Source organism: Thunnus albacares, chromosome 7 (genome assembly GCF_914725855.1).
Source record: "Thunnus albacares chromosome 7, fThuAlb1.1, whole genome shotgun sequence".
Classification (NCBI taxonomy): domain Eukaryota; kingdom Metazoa; phylum Chordata; class Actinopteri; order Scombriformes; family Scombridae; genus Thunnus; species Thunnus albacares.
In genome coordinates, this window is record NC_058112.1 from 22,576,830 (window position 1) to 22,588,535 (window position 11,706).

At 41.0% G+C, this 11,706-nt stretch overlaps 1 non-coding gene across 1 annotated transcript; it reads left to right on the forward strand.

The window, feature by feature from the left end:
* Window positions 1-7,122: 7,122 nt before the first annotated feature.
* On the forward strand, window positions 7,123-7,210 carry trnay-gua. Its single transcript is given in 2 exon segments — window positions 7,123-7,159; window positions 7,175-7,210. It is a non-coding gene; the product is annotated as a tRNA-Tyr (tRNA).
* The last annotated feature ends 4,496 nt before the right edge of the window (window positions 7,211-11,706 follow it).

Below are 11,706 nucleotides of genomic sequence, written 5' to 3' on the forward strand. Positions count from 1 at the left end.
TTTTTAGTGTTATGGGAAGGGAACGGAAGGCTCACAGAGTGCCCCAGATCTAAAGTGTACCTGTGTCATGTCATCTGCCTAATGACGTAAATAAGAGCAGAAAAAAGTATAATTGTGGGTATCAAAAAAATCAACAGTGGAAAAGGAGACAAGACACTTTGTAACACTGTATAAACTGCAGGTGTGAGTTCTTCTTTTGAGTATCTGATAGGTGACAGCTGAAAAAGCAGACCAGAAGCCAAAGAGGTAAAAATGACAACTGTTACAGATCATTTTTCACTGTAGCTTGTCATGAAGAGTAGCAGGAGATGGACCCAAATGCAGGACACACACAGCAGCCAGAATGAACTGAAGAATGTCTCTTTAATAAAGATTCAGGCGTGCAGGCACAGAAAAACAGAACAAAACAAAACCAGACTGAGCAGAGCAGAACAGTACAGAACAAAGGCGCCAAAAAGACTGAAATGAAAACCAGGACTTAAATACAAACTGAACTAATGAAACAACAAGGAACAGGTGGCAAGAAACAAGGTCAGGCTGGGAGCTTGATTGGCCAGGGAAGACACAGGGAGCAGGGCAAGGCTTAAGAGACTGATGCAGGGCAGGTGTGGAGGGAAGTGTGGAGAGAAATTATATGCAACAAGCCCATCTAAGAATATACATGGATAAGCTTAAATACACAAGTACACTATAACCTGCAAACTCTTATTTCATAATGATGCAGTTCTTCTCACATGGCACATAGAGGCTGTAATTGAATAAACACCTGTCAGTCTCTGGATAAGAACGTCTGCTAAATGCCCTAAATGTAAATACAGAAGACATGTGGAATGAACTGCCTGATGTATAAATTTTTGCATCTTTGACGTCTAGCAAGGTGTGTCAACCTCCTCAGTTACATTTCACAACTACTGTGAAAGCAAACTTCAATTTCATATTCAAGGACCGACTGCCATTCAGTCCAGTTCAACAAACAGGGAAAAAGTCAGAGGGCACCTGGTGGACTGGTGGAGGGACATAGAGCCAGACTGGGAGAGAACCAGTCTGCCCCCCAGGGACGGATTCCAGACGTCCCACCAAGCCAGTCAGGAACACTGAGCAGAGTGGGTGGAGGGGGTCCGAGGAGGGATTCAGGAGCAAGAGTCCTGGGGGCAGAACAAGGGTGGAGCATGAGACCTCAGGTGGGCGGCCTGGTGGCTGGACAGGGGCAGAGCAGAAAACCTCAGGCAGGCAGCCTGGGGACTGGACAGGGGCAGACCAGGAGACCTTAAGACCAGAAGGCAGGACAGATGGCCGATATTGCTCGGGAGGGCGACCGGAAGGCAGGACAGATGGCCGGTGTAGCTCCGGAGGGCAACCAGGAGGACGACCAGGAGGATGACCAGACATTCTGGAGGTCCACAAGGAAGGCTGGGCCATTGAGGAGGTCAGCGATGAAGGCTGGGCCATTTTGGAGGTCAGTGACGAAGTCAGAGGCCAGGAAGGGCAGCCAGCACCAGAAGATTTGGCTGCAGGTCAGGGCAGGGTGCAGGAGAGGCAGACCACTGAAGTGCAGAGCAGGATGTGGGCAGCTGGAGATCTGGCTTGGTGTCGGCGAAAATGGCTGACTGACAATCTGGGAAGTCTAGCTGTGGGTCGGTGGAGACAGCCAACTGGACGTCTGGTTGAGCATCGGCAAAGACTGCCGACTGGAAGTCTGGCCGGGTGTTGGCAAAGATGACTGACTGATGATCTAGGAGGTCTGGATGGGTGGGTTGGCGGAGATGGCCAACTGGAGGTATAGTTGAGGGTCGGCAAATACAGCAGACTGATGGTCTGGAAGGTCTGGCTGTGGTTTGGCTGTGGGTCATCCAGAGGTCTAGCTAGGCATCAGCAGGGACTATCAACTGGAGGTCTAGTAGTATGTCGGCAGAGGCCGCAGGTGCAGGTGATGGCTAAGAGTATGGCAGGTGAGCTGGAGGAGCCAGGGAAACAGGAGGCTGCTGCAACTCAAGAATAGGAGATTGTTGCAACTCAGGATCAGGGGATTGCTGCGGCCCAGCGGGAACAGGAGATTGCTGCAGTCCAGCAGAAACAGGACATTGCTGCGGATCAGCAGGGACTAGAGACTGTTGCAGCTCTGCCGGGACAGGGGATGCAGGAAACAGGACATCAGGGAATGCTGCAGACTCTGGAGGTGGGGGCCGCAGGGTATCCAGGCAAGGGGCATGGCAGATCAGATGCAGGACATACAGGAAGGGTAACAGCTGAAATGGGATCAGCAGCGTAGGTGTTCACAATCTCTTTCAGATTAGGCAGAAGTTCCAGCAGCCACAGCTTGGAAGAACAAGGACAGAATATCAGAGAAAAAGTTGCATTCTTCTGCCTAATGCTGGAGGTCTCGCTCAGTGGTAGGCAGAGAATTGCTCCACAGCACACAAAACGTCTTTTACCTCCTTCAGCATGTCTACTGGGTCTAGCCAGTTTGTACTATCAACAGTGTCTGTGGGGACTGGGGCTGGACTTCGAGGGGCATGATCAGGCTGGAGGCTAGCCAACTCAGGGGCAGCAGTAGACTGGGGGCTAGCAAGCCCATAGCTAGTAGATTGAGGTGTAGCCTGGGATTCACCAGTGTTCAAAAAGACCTCTACCCACCCAGGTAGCAATGTTTTTAGCCAAGGCCTTGAAGTCACTTCCTAGCATGCTGACAATAAAACTGCTTCTCTGTCCTCACTACTGGAGGTGTGCTTCCAATCATTGCGAAGGGACAAAAAATTTTAAGTCACCTCATGTAGTTCGTGTGCTGGGTCCATGAGTGGTTGGATCCTTCTGTCATGAAGAGAAGCAGGAGATGAACCCAAATGCAGGACACAGCAGCCACAATGAACTGAAGAATGTGTCTTTAATAAAGATTCAGGCGTGCAGGCACAGCAAAATGTAACAAAACAAAACCAGACTGAACAGAGCAGAGCAGAACAGTACAGAACAAAGGATCCAACAAGACTGAACTGAAAACCAGGACTTAAATACAAACAGAACTAATGAAACGACAAGGAACAGGTGGGTAAAGCCAGAAAGCCAGACTGGGACAGAACCATGACATACATATGTTCAAGTGTATATATAATGAAAATCTTAAATTTTTTTTAAGTATTGGAAAATGACCAAATACAGTGTTCCTCTTTCATTTTATATTTAATTTCAAATGTAATGTAATTGCAATTTTAAAAATAAAATTGTAGGTTTTTGTTTCTTCTGGCTAACTAGGCTAACTTCCAATAGGGTGCCCTACAAAGATTACTACTAAGTGTATACTTCAGTATTGACGTGCAGTATGAAAATGGGACATGATGTGGTTGGCATAATGTCAGCAGGTTATGAATAAGTGTTATGAGTTGTGTGGGGCTCTATGACGATGTGACGGTCATGGCGACTTTGGCAGTTGTTAATAATGGTCATAGTGACCTTGGCAGTTGTTAATAATGAGGATGCCCTTTGGCTGTTCTAAGCAACAACTTTGCTGAAAGAAAATAGCATCATTACTTGGATAATAACTGAAACTTCTGTTCCATTACTGCTTTTAAACACACTTAAATGAAAATAGCACAAAAAGCCATAAAACACTTGGAAAGTTTGAGCTAGATTGAAGATAACTATAACATGTGTGTTGAAAAGCTGTCTATTATTGTGTATGTGATTGATGGTAATGTGTCTTGGAGATTCAGTTTTCAAACCTTTACCCTAGGCAGGTGAGTAGGGGCAGGGGAGTAGGGGTTAAGTAGTTCCCCTTTCGATGCTCAGTTGAGGGGCAGACAGGATGATAGTCTGAGTAAAGGATGGAGAAAAGCTGGGGTTTGGAGCCTGTGTTATGAGAGGAATGTCTGCTGCCTCACCAGCGTGACCCTGCTTTAGGCTCCACTTCTGTCCCATGTTGTTGTAATATACTGTATGTAGACCCGACTACACATGTAACACATTGCTTTACTGTCTGACAGGTCAAGACAAGATGAATAAATCTTCATTCTGGGCTTGTGAAGATATACAGGGAGCTGCCTGACAGCAGCACATCCTATTTATCATTACCAGCCTTTAATAAACCTGACTGAAAGTAATTATTGTCATCACTTTGCTGTTTGACAGATTCGTTGATTTCAACATTTCAGCAACTTTGTAGTGGACTCAGATTCTTTAATTCAGTAAAAGTACCAATGCCACCATGTCAAAATACTCTGTTAGAAGTAAAAGCATTCAAAATTGTACTTAAGGAAAAGTACACTCACTCACAAGCTCATATTGCAGACTTTTTACTACTTTAGGTCAACAAAGCATAATATTGTATTTGCTGATCATATGTTTTGAATTGTAACATCTAAATCTGCAAAGTCATGAGCAACTAAAGCTCTCAAATAAATGTAGTGGGATAAAAAAAAAAAAACATCCTGAAATGTAGTGAAGTAGAGGTATTAAGTAACACAAAGTAGAAATACTTTGTTCTTGAGTACAGTATTTGAGTAAAAGTACTTTCCATCCATTGCAATTTTGTGCAGCTTGGGGCTGTGCTGTCATAAGACACTGGTATCTTTCCAGCAGAAACAGATGGAGAGGGTTTTCTTTTCTATGTCTCATTCTTCTGTTAATGATACCAACATCTTCTCAGACTGTACTTTCCCTCCCTGGTGAAAGCACAATGGGTTTAGTGAGCCTGGCTAAGGGATAATTCTGCAGATGGCATATCCTGTGATTGGTGCTGGCATGTCGCAATGTGTGTAATTGTTGTAAGTTAGGGGATTCAGAGAATCACAAGAAAACTAACACATAAATCACATTACTGGTGAGCTGATATGGCAATGTGACAAAAATGGAAGAGGAATGTGATACAACACCTGAAAAATCATCTGAATAACATCTTCTCTCTGTCACGGTCACATGTTTATGAATTGGTTTAAGCTGGTTTGAGCTGCACTTTGTTATGTGTACAAAGCAGAAAAACTACCAGACCCACGAAACTGTGAGAGCAAATGGATTTTGGATACAGAAAGAAATCTTGGCATGGATGTGTTGTCTTAAGGAGACTTTTAAAATGTCTCAAAATGAGGGAATATTGCCACCTAGTGGTCAAATGTAGATGAAGTTTGAAAGAATAGTGGGTACATTGTAAATGACTTTATTTGTTAAAAAAACAATGTAGTAATTTAGTTTGTGGAAAAGGCATTACTTATGAATGAAAATGGTTGAGGTTTTACTAAAGGTGAAAATATGCAAGGATTTACCATAGACTTTGTGTTCAAACAGTATCATCTTGTAGACAATCTGTAACTTACCTGTGAATTTGCAACTTTCTCTTTGGTCATGTACATCTCTGTAATAGGACATTCTCCTAGACCCACCTAGATTTGATATATTATGAATTTATTATGTAGTTATGAATAGGCGCATCAGGTCAAAAATGTAAATGCTAAATCTTACCAATCATGCTGTAAAATATTGAAGTCCTGCAGAGATCTGTCACCGCCTGCTTATTATCAGAGGAGTTTGCTGTTGCTCATTGTAACTGCAGATAAAGTAATCCTGGCCGAGAGGAAATTTCACCTTTCAGTGCGATTCTTTTGATGTAAAATACCAAAGCTTGTATAAAATAAATAATTCTACAGTAAAATGCAGTTTTCTTGAATTGCAATAAATTAGACCCATGGCAGCTATCAGCAATGCAGGGACAACTACAAAGTGTTTTCAGCTCTACAGAGATAAACTCTCAGTATACATAACAACAGTACAATTTCCTGTTGTTTAGAACACTGCAAGAGATGGCAGTGATGATAAGAGGATCTAAATTGCCCAAATGTTCAGTTGCTTAACCATTCAAAATGTGTTCAAGGTGTGAAACTGATGCCTAATGGCTCATTTGTCCTCTAGAATCAACCCCCTGTAATCGCTGCTTTTAGAGGGATCTTGGACTGATTGATTACAGTTATTTTTTTTGTTGATTACAGTTACAGTAACTCCCAAATGATGCTGTCAGGCAAAAATAGTGATGCAAACTGATAATCAGTGACACTTGAGTGACCTGGGAAGGTCTCATTCTGTATATATTACTTTGTGCTGGCCTCAGACATGGAGTTTTCACCTTCCTCTTCACTTGTGTTAGCTGGAGGAGGTCCGGCCTCTTCAGTGCAGTACATCTCAGTTCTTAACAAACACACATTACAAAAGGCATACACACAATTATAACTATACAGTCGCACATATGCACAGATATACACAGAGGAAGAAATGACCTACTGAAGAGCCAGTATTGTTTCATTGCAGTAAAAACTACCCTTTTAAATTGTGCTTGAGTAAAAACTTGGAACCATCATAACGTTTATGTGATCGGAGGATTGCGGGTTCGATCCCCGGCTTGGCAACAGACTGTGGATATACTGTGATTAGCTTCCAGGTGTGAATATGGGCGTGCAATACTTGCTGACTCATGCACAGAAGATAAAAAGTTCTAATGAACAATGCCCCATGATTGTTTGCCTTCCTAACAACTTCTCAAATTACATCGGCCAGACCCTGCAGTCACTGACAATGAAATCTTTGTAGCCTGTATTGTTGCTGTTTTCTTTCATTAATTTTAGCTACAAGTCACTTCAGAGCGTGATTTTATTTATTTATTTATTACAAAAACTTTAAGAGTAGTGTATTTAGTGCAACGATGTACTGACATGGATCTTGCTCATTTTAGTCAACACGGACCTCGACATCCGTCACACACCTGTTTGTGTTTGAACAGAGGAGGGAGGTAGGTTTTATGTTGCTGATTTATTAGTTACCCTGTCGTGCATAGTTAGCTGACTATGTGCTACTCTGTGCCAATTAGCAGAATTATCAAACTTTTTTTCTTCTTTCTTTTAGTTTTTGAAGCAAAAGTGATGTCGCTGATTGATAACCTAGCTACTGGTAACGTCAGGCTACTAACGCTTTGCTAGGCAACTGATATTCGGTAGCACGCGGCCGCACTTTCGTCATGTAGCTGTTAGCTACATGTGCTAATGCTATCGGGGCCATATCGCTAATTATTAGACAAAAAGAAATATTAATTTTGTGACTTGTGTAGAGTTCAGCTTCGAATACAGTATTTTGAGTAGTGTGTACAGCGTCCCTTCGATAGCTCAGTTGGTAGAGCGGAGGACTGTAGTGGCAATACGCTGAAATCCTTAGGTCGCTGGTTCGAATCCGGCTCGAAGGAGACATGTTTTTTTTTCTTCCTTGTCTCAAAACACGATACAGATTTGGCAAATCACATCACGAAACCCATCGTTTGAAAACCAATCATGTAGCGTGGTCCATCTTTTACAAGCAAATCAAATGGCGAGGTTCATAATTTGACAACTAACCACGCTGCGTAGTCCATCTTTCTAAACGCCAATCAGATGGCGAGATCCAGGTTTGATGAGCCAATCAAATCACAAGTTCCGTTTTGGAACGCCCAATAACGCAAAGCGTTGTAAATGTCTTCGTCCTGTTTTGGAAACGCTGCCGCCGCCATTTTTCGTTGAAATCTTTATGTTCTTTTCTGAATTGATTTCAATTTGATACTTATGAAACGGCCTGTGTTCATTTTGATCGCTCTTTTTACTAGTTTCTCCAGGTGTCCAGATCATTCTAAAAATATGTAAATATGTCCCAATTAGCTTATCTTGTTATTATAATTGTTATAACTAATTACTTAAGGCCCCTTGTAGTTTTATGAATTATTGCAGAAAACATTTGACAATGCCTAAAAATAGAGAGATCCTTAAACAGCACTAACAGTTAGTTGCACTGAATAAATAAAAAAGTCAAAATTACTTTGCAGGAAACAGTAGAGTACAGTCATCTGCACCAGTAAGACTTTAGACTTGTATCAGCTATAGAGTTTGATTATTCTGGGAGGACTGAAGTGTTTTCATCTGGTGCAGAATGCAGTGGTTTAACTCCAACCTGGATCGTTTGTGTCAGTGTCAGATAATTGAAGCTTAAACTAACCAAGACACCCAAACACAACATATTTATTGTTTTAAAATATGTATAGAACAGGCACCAACTGGAAACTAACCAGGCACAGAAGGTAGTGGTAATCTATTTATAAAATCACTGGCTAATTATGCTTTACATCCGTGTAAGACAAAAGGATTGTTAAAATGTATTAATGGATTCACACTCTACACATAACTTCAGTTAAATGTAAATGCACCCTGCAAATATTGATTATTGTATTTCCTGTGACTCCACAGGTTCCTCCTCCTCTTCCTGCTTGACCAGGTACTGCTGGCTAGAGCACACATTCATCCACCAATGATGTGTTGCAATTCTTCAATTCAGTCTAAAGTCCATAATTCTATGTGTGTGTATATGTGTGTATATATGTGTGTGCTGCATTTTTCAAGTGCCCTCTGTCGCTCCGCAAGTGCCCCTTGCAGGTGACACATCACCTACTTCTGCTCCCAGTTGCTGAAGCAGATAGATGTGGAAGAGCCTATGGAGGAAGATGAGGGATTCAAGGAATATGTGGGAGGAGAAGCCACACTTGCAGATCTAGTGGTTTCTGATGACACCATAGAGGTCTTCTTCTCCCAAGACCCCAGTGCCTCCACTCCAGCCTACACATGCAGTGCCTCCTCTCCAGACTCAACCTGCAGTGCCTCTCCAGCCTACACCAATGTGCTCTTTGCAGCAAGTCGTAAGTGATAATTCACTCATTTCTCTTTTTAGACCAGTAGATCTATGCATGAGCAGCAAACTCATAACTAAAGCCTAAGTAGACACAAGGAGACTGTGATGCTGCAGAGCTGGTCTTAAGGGTGCAGTGTGTAGAATTTAGTGGCATCTAGCGGAACAGACTCGGCAGAAATGGAATATAATATTCATAAGTATGTTTAAATTAGTGTATAATCACCAGAAAATAAGAGTGATTCTATATTTGTTACCTTAGAATGAGCCTTTTAAATCTTCATAGGGAGCGGGTCCTCTTCCACGGAGGCCGACATGTTGCACTGCGATGTTTCTACAGTAGCCCAGAACGGACAAACCAAACATCGGCTCTTGGGAGGGCCTTTTGTGTTTTGCGCAAGTTTTGTGGCCACTTTAGGTTCTCCTACACACTTGGAAGGGGAGGGTGAGGGTAGAGGTATTCAGTTTTTTGCGATCTGATCACCGCTAGATGACATTAAATCCTACACACTGGTCCTTTAAACTTATGTCCATAAGCCTCAGAGCATGCTGGGAAGTGCCGCCCATCTACCCCCAACATGCTACAATATCACCGTATTTTCCTGTTTCTTTTGTTGCCACAAAAAACAGAAAAGAAGATCCCAAACACATTCACATTGTTAATTGTCTGTTTATGCACCTATTACTCCTACTTCTTGGTGCGTAGCTGTGTACTAGTGGACGGTATCCAATCCTGCAGTTGTGTCCGTGCGTGTGTATAGCTCAGCTAGCGAGATGGTAGAGTTCACGTCGTGGAAGTATTTGCATTATTATGCAAGGAATCACAATGGAGTTTTCATTTTTGGTAACGCAAAAGTACTCTAACGAGTTACTTTTCTCAGTAGGTAACACTGTAACGTAACAAGTTACTTTTTAATGGCAGTAATGTTGTAATGTAACAAGTTACAAGTAATGTTACCCAACACTGATTATAAATAATCAAACCTTTATGAGACTCGTCATAGGCTAACTGTGTTTTAAATTGTAATGATTATAATTTGTTGCACTTATTAGCTAAAAATAAGTTTTCATCATTACAATGTTTGTGAATTCTGCCACCGAACACCTACAACCTTACATTGAAATACTGAATGGATATTAAATAATCGCAGTTATAATTAGCATTTAGATCTCAAAAATGTAAAGGTTTCGTGTAACAGTACAGTATTGTAGCACTGCTGTTACCTGTAACAGATATTCCTCTCTGTTTAATCAGGCAGTAGTGAACTTTAGCCTGTTTTTGTGTGTGTGTTTGTGGTTTGTATAGGAGCATACTTTTGCCTTTGATTCAATCATAAGTGTTTGTTAAGGTCACAAGATGCTGCAGAAAAATGAATTTAGCAGTTGTTAAGGAGGTTGTGTTTGGGAAAGGCCTGAAATGGCAACAGCACAAACTGACCTGTTTGGTGTTCCTAACAATTTCAGTTGGGGTGAGCACAGAATGACACTATCTTTATTGTAAGGTTGAACTATTTGTGTGCACAATAGATTTCTACCACATGTGCTACTATCTGTTATAAGTTGTTTTTGTAACCTTTGAATTTGTTGACAAAAACCTGCTTTTCCAGGTCTGTGACATACCAAATTATCTTCCTCAGCATTTTATTCACAGCACCTCAAGGTGGCAGAGTGGCTTCTCAACCTGGACAGGTAGGTGCTGTTTAACTTGAATAGGAGGTTTTTAAGAAGGTTTGACTCACACACATCTGACTATAGACTTAAAAGGACATTCCTCCCTGTTTACATCGAGTGTTATTGTATTGTAGATAATAGACTGGAAGACAAGGAAATGGCTTTCAGACTTCAATCTCTACATCTATGAAAAGGGCACACTTCACACGCAGTTCTAATGCTGAAACTGAAAACACATAATTTACAAACTAGATGGTACATTTAGACAGACATCATCAGGTGTTTCATATCAAATAAGTTGTTTGATTTCTATATTTATAGGGGGAACAAATGAAAAAGAAATTATTGACACTGTTAAAAATCTCAGGAGTAAGAAGTCCACAGACGAGAATGGAATTGACATGTCCACGGTTAAAAATAATATTGAATGTATAGCAAAAACCTCTGACCCATATCTGTAACCAGTCTCTACAAACTGGTGTATTTACAAGAAAAATGAAAACAGCCAAAGTCATACCAATATATAAAGCTGGAGACAGGTATGTACTCTCAAACTACAGACCTGTTTCCTTGCTTCCACAGATCTCAAAAATACTGGAAAAATATTCTCTACAAGACTAAATGATCACAAAATATAACATACTGTAAGAACAGCAATATGGATTTAGAGCTAATAGGACAACTTCGTTTGCACTTATAGAATTTGTAGAAGAAACAACAACGGCAGTAGAAAATAAAGAGTACACAGTAGAGGTATTTCTAGATCTCAAAAAAGCATTTGACACGGTAGACCATGACTTATTATTAAAAAAATGACAAAGATATGGTATTAGAGGGATAGTACTCTCCTGGCTAACCAGCTAACTAGAGAATCAATACGTTCAGATACAAAATTTCAAATCACAATTAGTGAAGGTTACTTGTGTGGTTCCCCAGGGCTCAGTGTTGGGACCGTTGTTATTTATGTTGTTTATTTTGAACATAAATAATATATGTGAAGTGTCCAAAACACTGAAAACTATTCTATTTGCAGATGATACAAGTTTTCTATGTTATGGGGACAACTTGGAACAACATTTGGAAAAACAACAGTGGAAAAGGAATTAAAAACACTAAAGAGTTGGTTTGATGCAAGTAAACTAACACTGAATTGAAGTAAAACAAAATTAATAATTTTTGGTAAAAGAACTCAAAGAAACTCATGATATATGATGTCGAAATCGAAAGAGTGACTGAAATTAAATTTCTCAGAGTGATAATAGACAATAAATTATGCTGGAAGCCACATATAAATTATATTAATTCATTATACACCTTATACTCTTCCATTATACTCCCATACATAACTTCTTATTGTGTGGA